At 44.2% G+C, this 22,935-nt stretch overlaps 1 protein-coding gene across 2 annotated transcripts in view; it reads right to left on the bottom strand.

Moving 5' to 3' along the window:
- Nucleotides 1-22,181, bottom strand: part of SRC (SRC proto-oncogene, non-receptor tyrosine kinase) — a 92,755-nt gene extending 70,574 nt beyond the window's left edge. For both annotated transcript variants that reach the window (XM_089673358.1, XM_089673359.1), the window contains exon 1: nt 21,961-22,181. The gene's annotated coding sequence lies outside the window, so the exon portion shown is untranslated. The remainder of the gene's footprint in view (nt 1-21,960) is intronic.
- Nucleotides 22,182-22,935: the final 754 nt, after the last annotated feature.

Raw genomic sequence — 22,935 nt, 5'->3', positions numbered from 1 at the left:
AGCAAACCGCTAATGCAAAAACACTGAAAAAAGCTGAAAAACTCATGTTTTTAATGTGACTTTACACAGCCAACGTTACCAGCGTTGTCAAAACGTCCCGTGTGCATGAGGGGTTAAGTGAAAATTATTTACAAACTTGCCATTTACTGCAATTTCTACAACATAATTGCATGGAAAAAATAATATGGTCTCAATGATGTTGCTTTATGTATGCCCAGCATTAAATTGGCCATACATTCGTATTAAAGAGACCCTGTGACTAATGCAGGCCATACATGGTTCGAATTCTGAACGATTTTCGTACGAAAATGGGACCTAAGAGTAATTGGACAATTTTCGCTCTGTTAATGGGGCGATGGCATCGGCCGGTTTTCATTTTTCCTCCCCATTTCGTTTATCGGGCATGCTGGAAAATTCATGAAAAATTACAGATTTTTTAAATCATTGGTGGCAACATCGGATTACAGAACGAACGATGTTTCGATTTTCGGACGAAAAATCGTTCAGAATTTTGTATGGCCTGCATAAGTCCTGGAGGTGGTGTGAAACACGTTGGAGGTGTAGCCCGGGAAGAGTCTGGCTGAAGTCGCTTTCACTTCTCTTTGCACCTGGGCTGTTACAGTGCAGCGTTTCATCAATATGTTGCTTTTTATTTGCCTTCCCGGGAAAAAGCCGAGGGGCGGGGAGGGACACCATTGTATTTCTGAACTGGAATATATAAAGTGGGGTCGCTATTTAAGCCTTGTGCAAACCCTACTTGATGTCTTCATAGGGGGATCTCACTATCCCTGTAGGACTTTGAACAATGCAAGTGGGCAGCACAGTGGCTAAGTGGTTAGCACTTCCGCCTGGCAGTGCTATTACAGTGCTTAGAAAGCGAGAGGCTTTCCAAGTAATCCCTCCAGATAAACACACATAGAAGGTTACTCAATACAGCAGAGGAGGAGGTTGAGAGTCAAACATGTGCAAAGACATAATAGATTATAGCCAAATAAAATTTCTCTTTTTCTCCACTATCTGAAGTGAACCAACAAGCCAGGGAATGTGCAAGAATTACGACGCATTCACACCAGATGCAGTCACTTTTAAATTGAAGTATGAACTCACATGGGCAGCACAGTGGCCAAGTGGTTAGCACTTCCGCCTGGCAGTACTAGGGTCGTCACCCTAGTGTCATGTCCCCCCATGTCACCACCTGCCTGGAGTTTGCATGTTCTCCCTGTGCCTGCGTGGGTTTCCTCCGGGTACTCCGGTTTCCTCCCACACTCCAAAGACATGCTGGTAGGTTAATTGGATCCTGTCTAAATTGGCACTAATATGTGTATGTATGAATGTAAGTTAGGGACCTTAGATTGTATGCTCCTTGAGGGTTAGGGACTGATGTGAATGTACAATATATATGTAAAGTGCTGCGTAAATTGACGGCACTATATAAGTACCTGAAATAAATAAGTGTGAAGATCCAAGTGTTAAGTTGAAGGGGAGTTCAGAACCTCTCAGGATTTTCCTGGCTTTGCCCCTTCTCTCTTCCAGCCCATGAAAACTATCCCCAACCACCATACAGACAGCTTGAGATATTACCACCTTTTCCGAATCTACTAAGCACTTTTGTATTTGTCTCTTGTGTCCCTCTTGGAGAGATTTTCCTCATTTCCTGTCCAAAGCCATAAAAGTAGGAAAAAAACAACCTCCCCAATATGGGCACAGACAAGTTCAAACTTCTCCCCATTCTTAGAAAAACTAAAAAAGTTTTTTTAATTGGAATTTCACTTTAAACATCACTTTTAGGCTGCAGGTTTGCTCCTAGATTGGAGCCAGTAGGCTTCTGATGTACATTACTGGCACGAGACCGCATATCATAAGAACAGATTTACCCCCGGGGTTAATAATCAAGGTGAGCAAAGGATTATTGTAGCAACTTGCTGAAACATCTTCCAAAAACAAAAGTAACAAAAATACATTTTGGAATTTATTAGTGAACTATGCTGAATCTTTGTACCCCACTATGCAGGATCTAGGGACTATATCTAGGGACGCAATCAGCGATTCCTAGCAAGAACAATTTTGTGCTCAATAATGACGCTATAGGCAATTACAGAGCATTAATAGCAATTTTCTCCAAATAGCAAATTGCAGCTAAGAATAGCAAAGTTAACTGAATCCCCAACCTAATGTAATGGTGGCACAACGCAATCACGTTATATTGTAAAGTGCTGAGCAAACTGTTGGCGCTGGATAAATCCTGTATAATAATAATAATATAGTAATCACGGCATTTCATGTGGTTAGTATGTTGGGTTTCTGGCACTGACAGCTTTTGGCAAAAAATCTTTTAATGCTGAAAAGAACTTTAATAAAAAACGCATTTTCCTGACCTCCACCCAAATCCCAAAACTTAGGTTGCACTTTAGGGTAGCTTCACGTATGTGCGACTTCTGCATGCCGCGTTTGTGCAGACACAGCAGGAAACTGTACCTGCTGGAAACACAGAAAAAAAAAAAAAAAAGGTCCCTGCGCCTTTTCAATTCAAAGCCACAGGGAAATCGCTGCCTTTTCAGATGCCTGGGAGTGCCATTAATAAGGGTACCCCCACGCATCTGCTAAATAGCACCGCGTTCTGTCTGTGGGTGCTGAATGCATTCATTTAATAGCCTTATGTTAGCCACAAACATACATTTCTCTTCTTCAGCCCAGTAAACTGTGTGCATAGGACTCCCCCACCACCTACACAACCAAACACACATATATAATATATATATATACATATATCTTTCCTCATGAAGAAGCAGACAGTTTACAGCAGGGGTCTCAAACTTTTCAGACAAAGGGCCAGTCTACTGACCATCAGATTTTAGGAGGGCCGGGTTGTGGTCAGTGGGGGTAAAATTGTACTGGGCAGCATCAGTGAAATAAACATGGCCTCAGGGTTGGCGGTCAGTAGGTGTAAGAGTAGTCCACCACCGTCGGCGTCAGTGGGAGGAACAGTCCACCACCGTCGGCGTCAGTGGGAGGAACAGTCCACCACCGTCGGCGTCAGTGGGAGGAACAGTCCACCACCGTCGGCGTCAGTGGGAGGAACAGTCCACCACCGTCGGCGTCAGTGGGAGGAACAGTCCACCACCGTCGGCGTCAGTGGGAGGAACAGTCCACCACCGTCGGCGTCAGTGGGAGGAACAGTCCACCACCGTCGGCGTCAGTGGGAGGAACAGTCCACCACCGTCGGCGTCAGTGGGAGGAACAGTCCACCACCGTCGGCGTCAGTGGGAGGAACAGTCCACCACCGTCGGCGTCAGTGGGAGGAACAGTCCACCACCGTCGGCGTCAGTGGGAGGAACAGTCCACCACCGTCGGCGTCAGTGGGAGGAACAGTCCACCATCGTCGGCATCAGTGGGAGGAATAGTCCACCATCGTCGGCGTCAGTGGGAGGAATAGTCCACCATCGTCGGCGTCAGTGGGAGGAATAGTCCACCATCGTCGGCGTCAGTGGGAGGAATAGTCCACCATCGTCGGCGTCAGTGGGAGGAATAGTCCACCATCGTTGGCGTCAGTGGGAGGAATAGTGCCCCAAGGACCAGGTAAAGGCTAGCAAAGGGCTGCATCCGGCCCTTGGACAGCAGTTTGGAGACCCCAGGTGTAAAGGGTTAAGGTGTACAATAGTAGCTATTGTTACAGAGTTTGTAATCTTTCAGAAGGCACTGACAGTTTTTCAAGCTTCCTCCTCCATGTTTGTCCTTCCATTCAATATTTGGCTTTGCATATTAACCAGTAGAGGAAGCTCCAGGTTCAATAGCCCTCTAACAACTGTTGAGATAAGATGCACACTAAGCAAACATGGCTGCCCGTGTACACTAACATATTACCGAGATTATTACATTTGAAGATCCACTTCTCTACATTCACAATGATATAAACGAACAGAAACCGCCGACAGAGAAAGCCAGGTTTCCTCCCGAAACAACAGGAGAGGACAGCACTCATGTTCAGGATTGTCCTCCTGACACACAAGAAGTGACTGGGTGATTCAGCCTACCAGCAAATATCAATTTAATGTGGACTGACATGGGTGAGATCCCCCTCCTAATTCCTCTACCAAGTACCTGAACGCTGCAAAAGGAAGATTTCCAGAGACACAACATTATACAAAAGGAAAGAAACCCACAAAAGCCAAACAGTAACATTCCTTTAACCACTTGCCTGCCGGCACGTTCTCGCCCACCCCTGCCCAGGACAATTTTCAGTTTATAGCACTGTCACACTTTAAATGATAATTGTGCGGTCATGTGACACTGATGCCATATGAATTTTTTATTTTTTGAGTCAGACAGAGCTTGATTTTGGTGGCATGTAATCACCACGGGGTAGTTTATTCTTTGATAAACAAAAAAAAAAAATATGAACATTTTGAAAAAAATAAAAGGTTTTTCGGTTATAAAATTTTGCAAATATGTAATTTTTCTTCTTGATGGGCACTTACGAGGCTGCGCTGATGGGCCTCCACTGATGAGGCAGCACAGATGGGCACTGATAGGCTGCACTGATCAGTGTCCCGATTATCAGTGTAAACCAGAGGTGGGCAACTGTGGCCCTCCAGCTGTTGGTGAACTACAAGTCCCATCATGCCTCTGCCTTTGGGAGTCATGCTTGTAACGGTCAGTTCTGCAATGCCTCATGGGACTCGTAGTTTTACAACAGCTGGAGGGCCACAGTTGCCCACCCCAGGTGTAAACAATATATTGACAGTCTTGACGGTTATTGGCTCTCCTTTCACAGCATGTGAGGAAAGGACTGCCGCTAACCGACAAGTCTGTCTGATTGAACACAGCTTATCACATGGTAAAGGGCCACTGTGATTGGGCCTTTACTGCAATCAGCTGTGTCCAAAGGACAAGCGGTCACAGAACACGCCCAATGCATGCCCCAAGGAGAGGGCGGAAGGCAGGGTTCTGGGAGGATAACCATGGACATCCTCCCAGAACTGGAGGTCTGCACTGTAGCAGTCCTTTGGCTATAGCGTAGTTAGGAAGTGGTCAAAGCTGAACTCCATGCAAACCACTAAATACACATACGAGACACATATGGGAGTTTTTTTTCTCCTCCAAAAGGATATGTATGTCTTTCCAGCCAGTCCTGAGATTTACAAAACTCTGCCACACAGTATGGTCCTGGACTGGATTTTACTTTGCTGCAGTTAAGTAGCACTTATAGGTCTTGTCCCTCCCCCAGCATGTGACTGGACAGTGAAAGGAGAAGCAGCAGACTGACAGGGTCATCTCCCTGCTATTCATCCAGCTCCTCCTTTCAGCATATTCCTTGTTAGCACATGAGGACTACAGCACAACCAATTTGTTCCATACTACTTCACCCTCTCCCTGTCTGAGTGCTGCTGTACAGTATAGGGTTTGCAGGAGGCTGGCACAAGGTCATATTCCGATTCTTCTACTGCTTGCATGTAAAAAAAATATATTTTTGAAGAAATACTATCACCTTGCACATCCAGGACAGAGCGAGTCTCTCTGCAAAGGAGAACCCTGACCCACTTATACACGCTACTTCCACCATCATAGCTGCCAACATTACCCAAGGCTTCCAGATATGGGGGGGGGGGGGCATGTGACCTCCTTCCCTGTGACACTACTTGGCCCTAGTAGCCAATGCCTAGGCCCAAACACTGTTACAAGACCAATGGAGTAACATTACCAATCAGCCTGGTTACAGACACAATGGAGGGAGTGCAGGCAAGATGAGTACAGAGGGGTTGGCCCTTTACAAAGTCACTATCACTCTGCGATATCACAGGGTAACAGGGTCTCTTTAATTAGGTTTTAATAAATACAGATCTGCATTAATCTTTATGTCTGCTGGCAGTTCTGCCTAAATTTTCCAATTCTTCCAAATAATAAAATAGAAAAAAAAAAAAATATACATATATATATATATATATATATACACATATATATATATATATATATATATATGAAAATATTAAATAAAATTAAATGAAAATAAATTGTAAAAAATTGCAAACTCGATTGTCGGCTTTTTTCTACCGTCACTCTATGTTTCTGTAAAGACTGAAATCTGATTGCTACCTTTATGATGCATCTACAAAGAAATCTGTAAAAAAAATCCTCTCATCAACGTGAATAAAAATAGAACTTTATAGCACCTTTAAAAATTAGCAAAAAGGAAGGTTTTTATTTTCATCAGCAATAAAGGCCTCATGGGCTTTTTTTTTATTTTTTTATTTTTTTTTTAAAACCTGCCACTAAGCCAAGTTAGCCTATGTGCCCATGCACAAAAAAAAACAAAAGAAAAAAAAAAAAACACGCTTTTGCGTATAAATATATATTTCTAAATATATATTTTGGAAGAAAAAACACCCGATGCACCTAAAACACAGGTAAACACTAAGCACATTCAAGCGTTTTTCATTTCAATGGCCACCAGACTAAAAAAATATTCTGGCTAATGAAATAAACGCTAAAGCAATTGACGCGCCTAAACAGACCTAAATTCCTGCCAGGAGAAAAGCGTTTAATAAAAGCCCCAGTGTGCATGAATCCTTACATTCCTTTGTAAACTTCAGAAACTGTATTAGCTGCGCATACAATTCTGGCATCTGCCGGGATGAATGAAGTCCTGTGTGTGGGAGTCACATCATCCCGATCAGAAAGGCTGGAGATTCTGAACCGAGAAGAGGCCGGAGATAAGATGTCAGTGCCGGCAAGGGAGTGCACAGATGTTCCGCTTGATAGGAAAATTCTGACAACAGCAAATCAGATCCGTCCATTCTTTTCCTGTGCCAGACTACGGAAAGAAAATGTGGAATCTGGCTGGTCGCTATGAATAATGCTGGCAGGATCAGACAATTCCTCCTTAATAAATGAGGCTCAGTATGTAAATATCTCCACTAATATAACCCCAATATGTTCAAATGAACTTTATTATTTTAATTTATTACAGCTACTTACATACTGTAGCTCCAATTTACGCAGCGCTCTACATATATTGTACATTCACATCAGTCCCTGCCCTCAAGGGGTGTACAATCTAAGGTCCCCAAGTCACATTAATACACACAGTAGGGCCAATTTAAAGAAGATCCAATTAACCTACCAGCATGTCTTTGGAGTGTGGGAGGAAACCGGAGTACCCGGAGGAAACCAGAGTACCCGGAGCAAAACCAGAGTACCCGGAGCAAAACCAGAGTACCCGGAGCAAAACCAGAGTACCCGGAGCAAAACCAGAGTACCCGGAGCAAAACCAGAGTACCCGGAGCAAAACCAGAGTACCCGGAGCAAAACCAGAGTACCCGGAGCAAAACCAGAGTACCCGGAGCAAAACCAGAGTACCCGGAGCAAAACCAGAGTACCCGGAGCAAATCCAGAGTACCCGGAGCAAAACCAGAGTACCCGGAGGAAACCAGAGTACCCGGAGGAAACCAGAGTACCCGGAGGAAACCAGAGTACCCGGAGGAAACCAGAGTACCCGGAGGAAACCAGAGTACCCGGAGGAAACCCATGCAGGCACAGGGAGAATATGCAAACTCCAGGCAGGTAGTGCCATGGTTGGGATTCAAACCAACGACCTTCGTGCTGCTAGGCAGAAGTGCTAACCACTTACCCACTGTGCTGCCTAATTATTAAAGTGAGCCTGTCATGAAATGAAACAATTAAAGTGAAACTTTAAAAAAAAAAAAAAAAAAAAAGTACTTTCATTGTGATTGATGTAAACATGTTTTCTCTAATGATTTGCCAACTACATCTTGATGGCAGCTGGAGATGCTAGAAAAAAAAAAGCCAGTTTTATTCTGCCGAACACTAGCTCCAGCCATGAGTGTCGCCTACTTAGACTTACATTTTTAGCTCTAGCACAGGGAAGATAAGGGATCACTAACCTTCCCTTATTGGCTGTTAGGCCCAAGTAGTGTCACAGAGAAGGAGGTCTCATCTTGTATTCTTTTCAATGAATACAAGGTGTTCTGTGAATGGATCAGGAGGAGATTCTGTGGTTTACTCACCCCTCCTCTCCTCCATTCATAGAACATCTTGTATTCACGGAAAAGAATACAAGATTTTTTTGTGAATGGATAAGATGAAAGGCGAGCGGTCCCCCTACTATGCCTTTATTAGAGCCGGCTCATTCATACAGGCGCTCAGCTCTATGCATTGGCCAGAGCCATTTACTTTTTTTTTTTCTACTACTGAGCTGCATGCAGGCAGCTCATAGCAAGCTATTGGGTACAGGTACACAGACCAGGATGCAAAGCCTGTCAAAAATCGCCTTTACAGGTGGAGTCTGCAAAGCCGAAGCGTACCCATTCTCTTTCTATGTGCTGCCTGCACAGAGCTCAGCAGTGGGAAAAAGTAAATGGCTCTGGGCGCTGCACATCCAGAGCCATTTGAATGGCGGATGAAGCTGGTATCTGGCAAAAAATAACTTTTCAGCATCCTCAGCCACCATCTGGATGTAGCTGGCAAAGCATCAAACGCAACCTCTCTGGACCAATCACATTTGAAGGTTAGGAAGACCACCAACCATTAATCCAAAGCAGGGGTCTTTCTATTGGCTAATCAGGCAAACAATAGATTGTGGAATGGTGCAAGAGTGTGCCAAAGCTCCACAATGGCCATTTCATTCCAGGAAAGTACTTCGGGTTCAGGGGCTCCCTGGGTGCCTAGGGGGCAATTTAAATGGCAAATAGAATTAATCCCAAGCACCAATGTCCTCCTTGTTAGTTTGGCTGAAAAAAGACAAAAGTCCATCAAGTTCAACCAATAAGAAAAAACAAAAAAGTTATAATCCTATACCCACAGTTGATCCAGAGGAAGGTAAAAAAAACCCCAGCAAAGCATGATCCAATTTGCTCCTGCAGGAAAAAAAATCCTTCCTGATCCCCCGAGAGGCAATCGGATATTCCCTGGATCAACTTTACCTATAAATGTTAGTATCCAGTTATATTCTGTGTATCTAAGAAAGAATCCAGGAAATTTTTGAAGCAATCCACTGATCTGGCCAGAACCAACTCTTGAGGGAGTCTATTCCACATTTTCACAGCTCTCACTGTGAAGAAACCTTTCCATGTTTGGAGATTAAATTTCTTGTCCTCCACACGTAAAGAGTGCCCCCTTGTCCTCTGTGATGACCTCAGGGTGAATAACTCTACACCGAGTTCACTATATGAACCACTGATGTATTATACATGGAGATCATATCCCCCCTTATGTATTATACATGGAGATCATATCCCCCCTTATGTATTATACATGGTGATCATATCCCCCCTTATGTATTATACATGGAGATCACATCCCCCCTAATGTATTATATATGGTGATCACATCCCCCCCATGTATTATACATGGTGATCATATCCCCCCCTTATGTATTATACATGGTGATCATATCCCCCCCTTATGTATTATACATGGTGATCATATCCCCCTTATGTATTATACATGGAGATCATATCCCCCCTTATGTATTATACATGGAGATCATATCCCCCCCTTATGTATTATACATGGAGATCACATCCCCCCTTATGTATTATACATGGAGATCACATCCCCCCTTATGTATTATACATGGAGATCACATCCCCCCTTATGTATTATACATGGAGATCACATCCCCCCTTATGTATTATACATGGAGATCACATCCCCCCTTATGTATTATACATGGAGATCACATCCCCCCTTATGTATTATACATGGAGATCACATCCCCCCTTATGTATTATACATGGAGATCACATCCCCCCTTATGTATTATACATGGAAATCACATCCCCCCTTATGTATTATACATGGAGATCACATCCCCCCTTATGTATTATACATGGAGATCACATCCCCCCTTATGTATTATACATGGAGATCACATCCCCCCTTATGTATTATACATGGAGATCACATCCCCCCTTATGTATTATACATGGAGATCACATCCCCCCTTATGTATTATACATGGAGATCACATCCCCCCTTATGTATTATACATGGAGATCACATCCCCCCTTATGTATTATACATGGAGATCACATCCCCCCTTATGTATTATACATGGAGATCACATCCCCCCTTATGTATTATACATGGAGATCACATCCCCCCTTATGTATTATACATGGAGATCACATCCCCCCTTATGTATTATACATGGAGATCATATCCCCCCCTTATGTATTATACATGGTGATCATATCCCCCTTATGTATTATACATGGAGATCATATCCCCCCTTATGTATTATACATGGAGATCATATCCCCCTTATGTATTATACATGGAGATCATATCCCCCCTTTATGTATTATACATGGAGATCATATCCCCCTTATGTATTATACATGGAGATCATATCCCCCTTATGTATTATACATGGAGATCATATCCCCCTTATGTATTATACATGGAGATCATATCCCCCCTTATGTATTATACATGGTGATCATATCCCCCCTTATGTATTATACATGGAGATCATATCCCCCTTATGTATTATACATAGAGATCATATCCCCCCTTATGTATTATACATGGAGATCACATCCCCCCTTATGTATTATACATGGAGATCATATCCCCCTTATGTATTATACATGGAGATCATATCCCCCCTTATGTATTATACATGGAGATCATATCCCCCCTTATGTATTTATACATGGTGATCATATCCTTCCTTAATCTCCTCTTCTCAAGAGAGAATAAATTCAGTTCCTCTAATCTTTCCTCATAGCTGAGCTCCTCCAGATGTATAAGATGTATTCTTCCTAATGCAAGCAGTGTAAGAACCTGAATTTGGTTAGACATCAGCCTCTTGCAATCCACTGTACAGTCAATCTCAGAAGAGGAAAGGGAGAAGCAGCACAATGAGACAAACAGAGGTAATGCAATGCAAGGAGTACACTGACAGGAGGCCTGTCAGTGTAAAAAAATATTAGGCCTGCTGTGAGGCAGAGCTGCGTCAATCTCAGGACTGGATTGACAAAAATATGAAGTGATTTGGAAGGCAAACATGCTCCCATAAGTGTTTCATCTGTGTATTTATAGCTGCATCTAAAATTGACATTTAAATGCCCTTTCTCAAATGGTGATCTGCACAGCAAAGTGTATCGGTGTAAATGAGTAGTACAGCATGATGTCCTGAGCCATTACAGCTCATTCACACCAACGTGCAGGGACCTGCGTATTTCTGCATCTAATGGTTTCCTATGTGCCCCATTCACAACTCAGAGGTGCGGGAAAATGCGACCTGAGAGAGTTACCAAAACTGGAGCACTCAATCTTGTGCAGCTGTGCATAGTAACCAATCAGATTCGAACTTCAGCTTTTTCAGTTGGGCTTTGGCAATAAAACCTGGAAGTTGATTGGCTACCAGATTCTGGGTGCTCCAGGTTTAGCAAATCTCCCCTCGCATGTCTGGCGTTTTCCGCACCAGAGCTCAGCAGAAGTCTCCTCCACTGCAATACACAGAAAAGAGAGAAAATGTCACTTTGTGGTATTACAACAAAGTGAAAAAATAAACAGTACTTTGCACTTTGATCATTTTAAAGAAGCACAGAGATGTCGAGCTTCAAATCGACGGACCTGAAACGAAAGAGCCGAGCCAAGGACAGATTAGCTGGGGAGAAAATAGCTAGATGATACCAGGTGTCTTTCAGCCCAGAAATGAGGCAGCTCTGACTTGATGCAGCTTCTAATGTACACTGTGAGAGGCTCGCAGTGTGCTGTGGAATCAGAATAAGCATTTTCAGTACAGGAGAGGATGCCGGTACAACCGTGCAAGACTGAAGGTAATCTGGAGTTCTACTTTGAAGTGTTACCAAACCCCGGACGCTGTATTCGCTACATCTGGTCTTCCCGGACCCTGCATTCGCTACATCTGGTCTTCCCGGACCCTGCATTCGCTACATCTGGTCTTCCCGGACCCTGCATTCGCTACATCTGGTCTTCCCGGACCCTGCATTCGCTACATCTGGTCTTCCCGGACCCTGCATTCGCTATATCTGGTCTTCCCGGACCCTGCATTCGCTACATCTGGTCCCTCACAGGACACACAACATGCAAATGCTATTGTTTTAGGAAATATAAACTGCTAAACACCTTATCTCACCAGCGGTATATAGCAGTCTTGACTTCTATCAGTGTCTGGCTGAGCACTGGTTAATCTTGTAGGAAAAGTTTTCATTCTTCTTTGACTGTCCTATGAGGCTGACACTCTGACCGAACAGGCTCAGTGCTGATCACATGCACCCTCCCAAAAAAAAAAAAAAAAAAAAAAACTCTATAGCAGTACACAAACAGAGCATGTGTAGAGTTGCTGCTACTGCTCTGTACTATGGCAGATGGATTGGGGACAGCAGAAGGGAAGGATCAGAGAAGACAGGATCAAACAGCCTTTTTACACAATGTGGAGGATTAACCCCTTAGATTCCACAGTGAGTATAACAAGCATGCTTTACTGCATATATACACTGATTTGACTGTTGTGGGTTTAGTAACACTTTAAAGTATAAACAGCTCCTGAGCCACCCTATAGCAGAAACACTGCTACAGGGCGGCACGGGTGCGCAAAATCACATATATATATATATATATATATATATATATATATATATATTTTCATACATACATACATACACACACATATATATATATATATATATATATATATATATATATATATATCACACACACACACATACAAATACATATACAGTCATGGCCGAAATTGTTGGCACCCTTGATATTTCTCCAGGAAATCATGTATTTCTCACGAAACGTATTGCATTAACACATGTTTTGCTATACACATGTTTATTCCCTTTGTGTGTATTGGGACAAAACAAAAAAAGGGAGGAAAGAAAGCAAATTCGACATAATGTCACACAAACCTCCAAAAATGGGCTGGACAAAAGTATTGGCACCCTTTCACAACTGCGGATAAATAAGAATGTTACAAGCATGTGATGCTCCTGTAAACTCACCTGGGGCAAGTAACAGGTGTGGGCAATATAGAAATCACACCTGAAAGCAGATAAAAAGGAGAGACGTTCACTTAACCTTTGCATTGTGTGTCTGTCTGTGCCACACTAAGCATGGACAACAGAAAGAGGAGACGAGAACTGTCTGAGGACCTGAGAACCAAAATTGTGGCAAAATATCAACAATCTCAAGGTTACAAGTCCATCTCCAGAGAACTAGATTTGCCTTTGTCCACAGTGCGCAACATTATCAAGAAGTTTGCAACCCATGGCACTGTAGCTAATCTCCCTGGTCGTGGACGGATGAGGAAAATTGATGAAAGATTGCAACGCAGAATAGTCCGGATGGTGGATAAGCAGCCCCAAACATGTTCCAAAGACATTCAAGCTGTCCTGCAGGCTCAGGGAGCATCAGTGTCAGCGCGAACTATTCGTCGACATTTAAATGAAATGAAACGCTATGGCAGGAGACCCAGGAGGACCCCACTGCTGACACAGAGACATAAAAAAGCAAGACTACAGTTTGCCAAAATGTACTTGAGTAAGCCAAAAGCCTTCTGGGAAAACGTCTTGTGGACAGATGAGACCAAGATAGAGCTTTTCGGTAAAGCACATCATTCTACTGTTTACCGAAAACGGAATGAGGCCTACAAAGAACAAAACACAGTACCTACGGTAAAATATGGTGGAGGTTCAATGATGTTTTGGGGTTGTTTTGCTGCCTCTGGCACTGGGTGCCTTGACTGTGTGCAAGGCATCATGAAATCTGAGGATTACCAAAGGATTTTGGGTCGCACTGTAGGGCCCAGTGTCAGAAAGCTGGGTTTGCGTCCAAGATCCTGGGTCTTCCAGCAGGACAATGACCCCAAACATACGTCAAAAAGCACTCAGAAATGGATGGCAAAGAAGCGCTGGAGAGTTCTGAAGTGGCCAGCAATGAGCCCAGATCTAAATCCCATTGAACACCTGTGGAGAGATCTTAAAATTGCTGTTGGGAAAAGGTGTCCTTCCAATAAGAGAGACCTGGAGCTGTTTGCAAAGGAAGAGTGGTCCAAAATTCCGGGTGAGAGGTGTCAGAAGCTTATTGATGGTTATAGGAAGCGACTGATTTCAGTTATGTTTTCCAAAGGGTGTGCAACCAAATATTAAGTTAAGGGTGCCAATACTTTTGTCCAGCCCATTTTTGGGGTTTTGTGTGACATTATGTCATATTTGCTTTTCTGCCTCTGTTTTATATTTGTTCCAATACATACAAAGGGAATAAACATGTGTATAGCAAAACATGTGTTAATGCAATACCTTTTTTGTGTGAAATACTTGATTTTCAGGAAAAATATCAAGGGTGCCAACAATTTCGGCCATGACTGTATATTTATATACAGTTGCAAGAAAAAGTATGTGAACCCCTTGGGATTACGTGGAGTTTTGCATGAATTGGGCATAAAATGTGCTCTGAACGTCATCTAAGTCACAACAATAGAAGAACACAGTCTGCTGAACATAATACTACACAAACATTAGATGTTGCCATGGTTTAATTGCACATAACATGTAAACATTCACAGTGCAGGGAGGAAAAAGTATGTGAACCCCTAGCTTAATGACTTCTCCCAGAGCTATTTAGAGCCAGGAGTGAGCCAACCTTGACTCCAATCAGTGTGATGATATTGGATGTGTTGCTGACAGCTGTCCTGCCCTTAAAAAACACACACCTGTTTTGGGTTTACTGGTTTCAAGAAGTACTGTCTGATGTGAGCCATGCCTCGCAGAAAAGAGCTCTCAGAAGACCTACGATCAATAATTGTTGACTTGCATGAAGCTGGAAAGGGTTACAAAAGTATCTCCAAAAGCCTTGATGTTCATGTGTCCATGGTAAGACAGACTGTCTACAAATGGAGAAAGTTTAGCACTGTTGCTACTCTCCCTAGGCGTGGTCACCCTGTAAAAATGACTGCAAGAGCACAGCGCAGAATGCTGCATGAGGTAAAGAAGAATCCCAGAGTGTCAGCTAAAGACCTACAGAAATCTCTGTCACATGCTAACATTTTTGTTGACACATCTACAATAAGGAAAACATGAAACAAGAATGGAGTACATGGGAGGACACCACGGAGGAAGCCATTGCTGTCCAAAAGGAATATTATAGCACGTTTGAAGTTTGCAAAAGAGCACCTGGATGTTCCACAGCACTACTGGCAAAATATACTGTGGACAGATGAAACCAAGATTGAGTTGTTTGGGAAGAACACACAACACTATGCGTGGAGAAAAAAAGGCACAGCACACCAACATCAAAACCTCATCCCCACTGTAAAACATGGCGGAGGGAGCATCATGGTTTGGGGCTGCTTTGCTACCTCAGGGCCTGGACGGATTGTTGTCATTGATGGGAAAATGAATTCCAGAGTTTATCAAGACATTTTGCAGGAAAACGTACGACCATCTGTCCGCCAACTGAAGCTCCGCAGAGGATGGGTGATGCAACAGGACAATGACCCAAAGCATACAAGTAATTCAACAAAACAATGGCTGCAACAGCACAGAATACGCCTTCTGGAGTGGCCCAGTCAGAGTCCTGACCTCAACCCGATTGAAATTCTGTGGCATGACCTTAAGAGAGCGATTCACACCAGACATCCCAAGAATATTGCTACACTGAAACAGTTTTGTGAAGAGGAGTGGTCCAAAATTACTCCAGATCGTTGTGCAGGTCTGATCTGCAACTACAGGAAATGTTTGGTTGAGGTTATTGCTGCCAAAGGAGAGTCAACCAGTTATTAAGTCCAAAGGTTCACATACTTTTTCCTCCCTGCACTGTGAATGCTTACATGTTATGTGCAATTAAACCATGGCATCATCTAATGTTTGTGTAGTATTATGTTCAGCAGACTGTGTTCTTCTATTGTTGTGACTTAGATGACGTTCAGAGCACATTTTATGCCCAATTTATGCAAAACTCCACGTAATCCCAAGGGGTTCACATACTTTTTCTTGCAACTGTATATATATCACACACACACATACAAATACATATATATTTATATACATACAGGGGGTGTGCAGCCATATCTGCCCTAGACTGTCAATCACCGGGTCCCATCCAGTGATTTCCCACCGGCATCCGGTGATCTCCGACTATTGCCGGCAGGGGGAGAGACCTATATGTAAATAATAGAGATCTCTCCCCTGTCAGCTCCTGCACACTGCATGCAGAGCCATACAAAGCAATGTGCTTACAGTGTAAAGCACAGATACAGCCCCCATAGTAAAACAGCACAGTTAACCCTTTAATACAGTGTCAGTGCTTTTTATTAGCACTGATCACTGTATTGGTGTCACTGGGGATGTCAGTGACACCAAGTCAGTTCCCCCCAGTGTCAGAATGCCCGCCGCAGTCCCACTATAAGTCGCTGATCACCGCCATTACTAGTAAAAACAAATTCCAGTATATATACCGCCATTTGTAGATGCTATAACTTTCACATAAACCAATTAATTTACACATATTGGGATTTTTTTAGCAGACATGTAGCAGAATACATTTTGACCTAAATTTGATGAAATTCGATTTTTTTACTTGATATGTTTAATAGCAAAAAGTCAAAAAATATAATTTGTCTGTCTTTTTCTGTTTATAGCACAAAAAATAAACGCACAGGTGGTCAAATACCACCAAAAGAAAGCTCTATTCCTGGCGAAAAAAGGACAAATTTAATTTGGGTGCAGCGCTGCATGACCGCGCAATTGTCAGTTAAAGTAATGCAGCACCAAAACGTAAAAAATGGCCTGGTCAGAAACGGGGGGGGGGGGGGGGTTAAATCCTCAGGAAGGCAAGTGGTTAAACCCATAACCTTGCATTCACTATATCTGGTCTCACTGCTACTTTTACTAGGTAATATCTCGGTTTGTGAAGGCATCTGCTAGACTTAATTACTTGTGGAGGAATATATTTAAATGAAATATTTGGTGCCTGAAATTCAATTTTAAAAGGGGGAACCATTTCCAGTCTTCCAGAAAAGCCACGACAGTTCCAGCTGTACAGCAATGGACAGACAGAACCCCACACGAGATCTGCCTGTCTGTGGGCAATCAAACTGCAGAACGACTTCACCCAACCAATAAAGTTTTCAAAGCAGCTGTGAAGTCTGCCCTCATAAGGCATGGAACCAGCAAAACAGGAGATTAATATGTGACTCCTCACTAGGAACAGCAGGCCAGAACATGCCTGCAACCAGAAGTGAAGAGGTGAGGGGGAGGTGGTACACCGAATATTTTGGCCTAGATAATGTTCACAGACCTGAACGAGGTATGCGGGAGATCCACAACACAGAGCTGCAACAGACATCCAGCTAGCACAGACCGCCGCAGAGTGTTAGCTCTTGTGCACAAAAAAAAAGCAGTTGGGCTTTCTGCATTTTGGAAGCAGCTCCTTGATGTCACTACACAGATCCGTACATTAATATCGAAGATCTACAACTTCCAGCATACTTTCCGACTGCCTACCTTTGGCAAGCTGGGACTCATTAGGACAGATCTACGCATTCCGAGCGGAGAAAGATACAGACGCAGTTAATAATTTGCCATAGTGCCCAGCAATCTAATGACCAGGTACAGCCCAATCGCCAATTAAATCCCCCAAAAATGTAACATATTGCAGATTATCAGTCCTTGTGGTGGCTGCATTTGTTTTGTTTTTTTCTCTCCTGCACGGGTTCACACTGATGCGGTGCAGAATCCGTACCGGTTTCTGTGCGATTTCCATACCGAATCATAATCGCACCCCGTTCATACATGCCGCTGCGGGTGTGTATTTTAAGTTGACACCCCGAGATCAAATCGCAAAACGTGGTGCGATATGCAGAATGGGATCACACCCATGAAATTTGATTCTGGTTCAGAGGGAAAAAAAGGGGAAAAAGAAAAAAAAGGGGAAAAAAAGAAAAGAAAAAAAGGGGGAAGAAAAAAAAGGGGGAAAAAAGAAAAAAAAAGGGGGGGGGGGGAAGGAAAGAAAAAAAGGGGGGGGGGGGAAGGAAAAAAAAAAAGGGGGGGGGGGGAGAAAAAAAGAGAAAGGGAAAAAAAAGGGTCCTGCACTTTTTTGGTGCAGATGCGCCATACAAAATGTATGGCTCAAATTGCACCGTACTGAAATCGCATGGGATTTGCACAGGAATGCGGTGCGGTTCCTATGCGGCTCACATGCGATGTGCCACATTGGACCCTAAATCTAGGTTCACACCTATGCCTTTTCCGCTGCGTTTTGCTGAAACACACTACTGTCCATTTAACATGAGTTCCTATGGGACAGATTCACATCTCCGCATTTTCACCCGATACATTTTTTGGAAAGGATCAGGAACTTTTTTAAACACAAAATGTTGAGTTTTTGGTTCTTAGATGTGGTGGCTGCATTCATTTTCTTTTTTTGGAAAGGGTCAGGGACTTTTTTTTTTTAAATGGAAAACGTTGCGTTTTTGGCTCTATAGACTTCAATGGAGTTTTTGGCTCTATAGACTTCAATGGAGTTTTTGGCTCTATAGACTTCAATGGAGTTTTTGGCTCTATAGACTTCAATGGAGTTTTTGGCTCTATAGACTTCAATGGAGTTTTTGGTTCTATAGACTTCAATGCAGTTTTTGGTTCTATAGACTTCAATGCAGTTTTTGGTTCTATAGACTTCAATGGAGTTTTTGGTTCTATAGACTTCAATGGAGTTTTTGGCTCTATAGACTTCAATGCAGTTTTTGGTTCTATAGACTTCAATGGAGTTTTTGGCTCTATAGACTTCAATGGAGTTTTTGGCTCTATAGACTTCAATGGAGTTTTTGGCTCTATAGACTTCAATGGAGTTTTTGGCTCTATAGACTTCAATGGAGTTTTTGGCTCTATAGACTTCAATGGGGAGGGTGTACCGTGTTAGTTCATGATAATATTTTAAAGCATATCTTTAAAAAAAAAAAAATGAATGCAAATTTATAGAACTGCAGTTTACTGGTCCTTAGATGTGGTGGCTGCATTCATTTTCTTTAAATTTTCTTTTCGGCTTTTTTGGAAAGGGTCAGGGACTTTTTTAAAAGCAAAACGTTCCATTTTTTTGTCCTATAGACTTCAATGGAAACACTGCAGAAAAGCATGTAGTGCATTTTTGATGCATTTTATTCTGTCCATCAACAAGTTGAAAAAAAAAAGCAAAGCGCATCAAAAATGCAGCAAAAACGCATGAGCAAAAACCACAAAACAGACTGCAGAAACGGATCAAACGCAAACTGCACAGGTGTGAACCTAGCCTTTGTGTAAGATCACCTTTTTGGGGGGGAAAAAATGAAAAGGTAAACTAACATCTCACACCCCCTTAGTCCCCGCTGTACCTACCTCCAAGGGTGATGGGCTGTCAGTGCCCAAACAGCTGGTGCAGCAGTCAGGGGATTTGAAATACCAGCTCTTCCTCTCCTTTCTGCGGGGCTTTTGGGATGGAGCACAGTGCTTCCGATTGGCTGGCACATGACTAATTTGACCAATCAGAGACATTCTGATCCATCCTGGAAGCCATGCAAAAAAGAAGGGAGCAGGGGATTTCAATTCTCCAGACTGCTGCAGGGAAATGACAGCTCATCACCCACAGAGGTAAGTACAGCAGGGACGGGGGGTGGGGAGGGTGTACCGTGTTAGTTCATGTTAATACTTTAAAGCATATCTTAAAAAAAAAAAAAAAATGAATGCAAATTTATAGTTGCAGATTACTGGTCCTTAGATGTGGTGGCTGCATTTATTTTCTTTTTTTGCCTTTATTTTACCTGTTGGTCCTGCCATTAACTCACTTCTTGTCCCAGGGTGACAACTGTACTAAACAGCGTTGTCATCCTAGGAAAAGGAGTGTTTTAGGACTTCAAAACACCCATCTCTCTCCTCTCCATAAAAGGGGGAGGTGTTTTGTAGTTCTCAAAAACCGCAGGGAACAATGTTAACTGATAACAGTCCAGAGACAGAGCACACAACGTGGTATCACTTCACAGAATTTCTTGCTGGATGAACAGCCAATTTGTTTCCATTTATAGAAGAGATATAATAAACGCTTCCATTGCAGAGTTACCTCACCAAAACAGAGCAAGAGGAATATATTGTTAGAGATTAATTTCTACCCGATGAGCCTTACCATCCTAGAGTGACAACGCTCACTCACTGCACTGTATCTAGGGAGAAGCAGTGTTGTCACCCTTCAGCTTTGCTGATTTGAACTAAAAATCCTTCACCTGTCTATTTCCATGACATAGGAGGTGTCCTGTAGTTCCCATGGGATAGCTGGGAAAGTGTCCGTGATCCTAGGTTTAGATGGCTGACACATAAAACTACACTTCTGAAGATATCGCACCCTGACTGATGTATACAGAACTCAATCCTTTGTTGTGTTTGACACATAAACATGTTAAAGCCAAGATAATAAGTACAAACTGAATTAAGGGGAAGAGGGGGGAGAGAGGGGGGAGAGGAAATGGAGGAAAAAGGGAAAAATGGAAGGAAAAAGGGAAAAATGGAGGAAAAAGGGAAGGACAAGGAAAGAATGGAAGAAAAAAGAAAAGGGGAAGGAAATAGGAAGGGATGGAAAAGGGAAAGAAAATGGGGGGGGGGAGGGGGGTTTGGGGGGAGAAGAAAAAAAAGGGGACAAGAAAGGAAAAGAAATGAAGGAAAAGGGATAAAGGAGAAGGGAAGGAAAAGGAGAGGTAGGAAAGGGGAAAAAAGAAAGGAAGAGGAGGGGGGAGGGAGGGGGAAAAAAAAAGGGGGGGAGGGAGGGGAAAAAAAAAGGGGGGGGGAGGGAGGGGAAAAAAAAGGGGGGGGGGGAAAAAAAGGGGGGGGGAGGGAGGTAAAAAAAAGAGGGGAGGGAGGTAAAAAAAAGAGGGGAGGGAGGGAAAAAAAAAAGAGGGGGGGAGGGAAAAAAAAGAGGGGGGGGGCAGGGGAATAAAGGAAAAGGGGAGGAAGGGAAGGACAAGATGAGGAAAGAAAAACGTGAAAAAGAATGGAAATAAATGAGAGAAAGGAAAAGTGACAAGGGAAAGAAAAAAGAGGAACAAGACAGGAAGGAAGAGGTAAAAGGAAGAGCAAAAAAAAAAAAAAAGAAGGGAAAGGAAAGTGGGAAGGAAAAGAAGGGGGTACATGTAGAGTGATTTGCCATGAAGAGTCTGGGATTGTCTCTAAAGTCTGTCTTTCCGTCGTAGTAGATCCAGGCACACACACCGTAGATCCAGTCACGCGCACGCACACCGTAGATCCAGTCACGCGCACGCACACTGTAGATCCAGTCACGCGCACACACCGCAGATCCAGGCGTGCGCACACACACCGTAGATCCAGACGCAGGCACACACACCGTAGATCCAGACGCACGCACACACACCGTAGATCCAGACGCAGGCACACACACACACACCGTAGATCCAGTCGCGTGCGCGCACACAGCGTAGATCCAGGCGCACACCGTAGATCCAGGCGCGTGCGCGCACACCATAGATCCAGTCGCGTGCGCGCACACAGCGTAGATCCAGGCGCACGCGCACACAGCGTAGATCCAGGCACACACACCGTAGATCCAGGCACACACACCGTAGATCCAGTCGCGCGCAGACACACACCGTAGATCCAGGCACACACACATTGTAGACACATCAGTGATCGTCTCCCATGCTGGATGTCAGATCTCCTGTGCAGGCACATGCTGCATGTCTCCCGGGTACAGGGAGGTCTCTCGGTAGATCCACAATGGGGCATACAGCCCGGATGGGAAGTCGTTGGAGATCGGAGCCGATCCCCCCATACACACAGTAGGTGACATGCAGACCTCAGGATGGGTCATACAAAGGCGCGGTGTGCCGGGAGCAGTGCTGACCACACAGGTGATGAGGAGGGAGGCGGACAGTGATCGCGGTGTAGCCCGCACACCTCCCTCCATCCCCCCCATAGACGCCCCGGTGCTCACCTCGTCCTGCCCCACAATGGGGTGTCTCCTAGTGTCCTGTTCCCCGGGGACCCCCCTCACACAGAGGGGGGATGGCGGTGTCCTGGAGGTACGTCACCCCCGAGTCCCGGCTCACTTTCCAGCACAGCCCCCGATGCCCCGGGCCGAGAAGTTTGCCTCTCCTTGGATTGAGGTTCACGCCCGGCCGGCGGCTGCTCCCTCCTCCCCACAGTCTGCGCTGAGCCCTCCCCCCTGTGGGCGTGTACATACCAGTGCCCGCCCCCATGTGTCTGACTCAGCCCGGGAGACGCTCACGTGAGTGTCACTCACCGTCTGCCCCCTCCTCCGAAGGCGTGTATGTGGCAGAGCACGCCCCCATGTGTCTGCCTGAGACAAGGAGACGCCCACGTGTTGTCACTCATTGTCTGGTCCCGCCCCCGTCACGTGTACCCAGCCTCTTGCAGCCTCATACATTGGGGGAATCAGTAGGTCCTGGGCAATGAATGGTCACCAATAGAAATCATCACTAGGCGCAGTGTATCAGGAAGCCAGGCTCACATTTCTGTCATTTGTGTTTTATTTCTTTATTTTTAATGTCTTTGTTCCATATTAGTGTTGCAGATCTCATGCAGCCGATGTGCAGCCACTTCATGTCTACATACACCCCAGTGATGGCCGCAGGACTGATCTCCTGATGGTGAGAACAGTGGTCACTTGTAGTCTCCATTGGAAACCCATGTGATAGGGTGACAACGTGGGACACAATTGGGTGACAGAGACAGAGCGTTGTCACCCTATAACAGGAAGTGGATCTTCATGGCAGGACCACCCAGGTTTATTTTAAAGCATGTCTCCTACTTCCCTTCCATTCCAGAGCTGCAGCCTCTGTCTGTCTCTTCGGCATTCAATTCATCCGGAAGCATCAAATGTCAGTGCGCCCGCCATGGTTCTATATTCTGACCCCCTATGTCATTGCCGATCCTGGGGTCAGAAGAA

This window comes from Staurois parvus, unplaced genomic scaffold (assembly GCF_062004578.1).
Source record: "Staurois parvus isolate SC_StPar_1 unplaced genomic scaffold, SC_StPar_1.0 ptg000137l, whole genome shotgun sequence".
Taxonomy (NCBI): domain Eukaryota; kingdom Metazoa; phylum Chordata; class Amphibia; order Anura; family Ranidae; genus Staurois; species Staurois parvus.
Note: the sequence above shows the minus strand (reverse complement) of the source record. Positions and strands in the feature narration are given on the sequence as shown.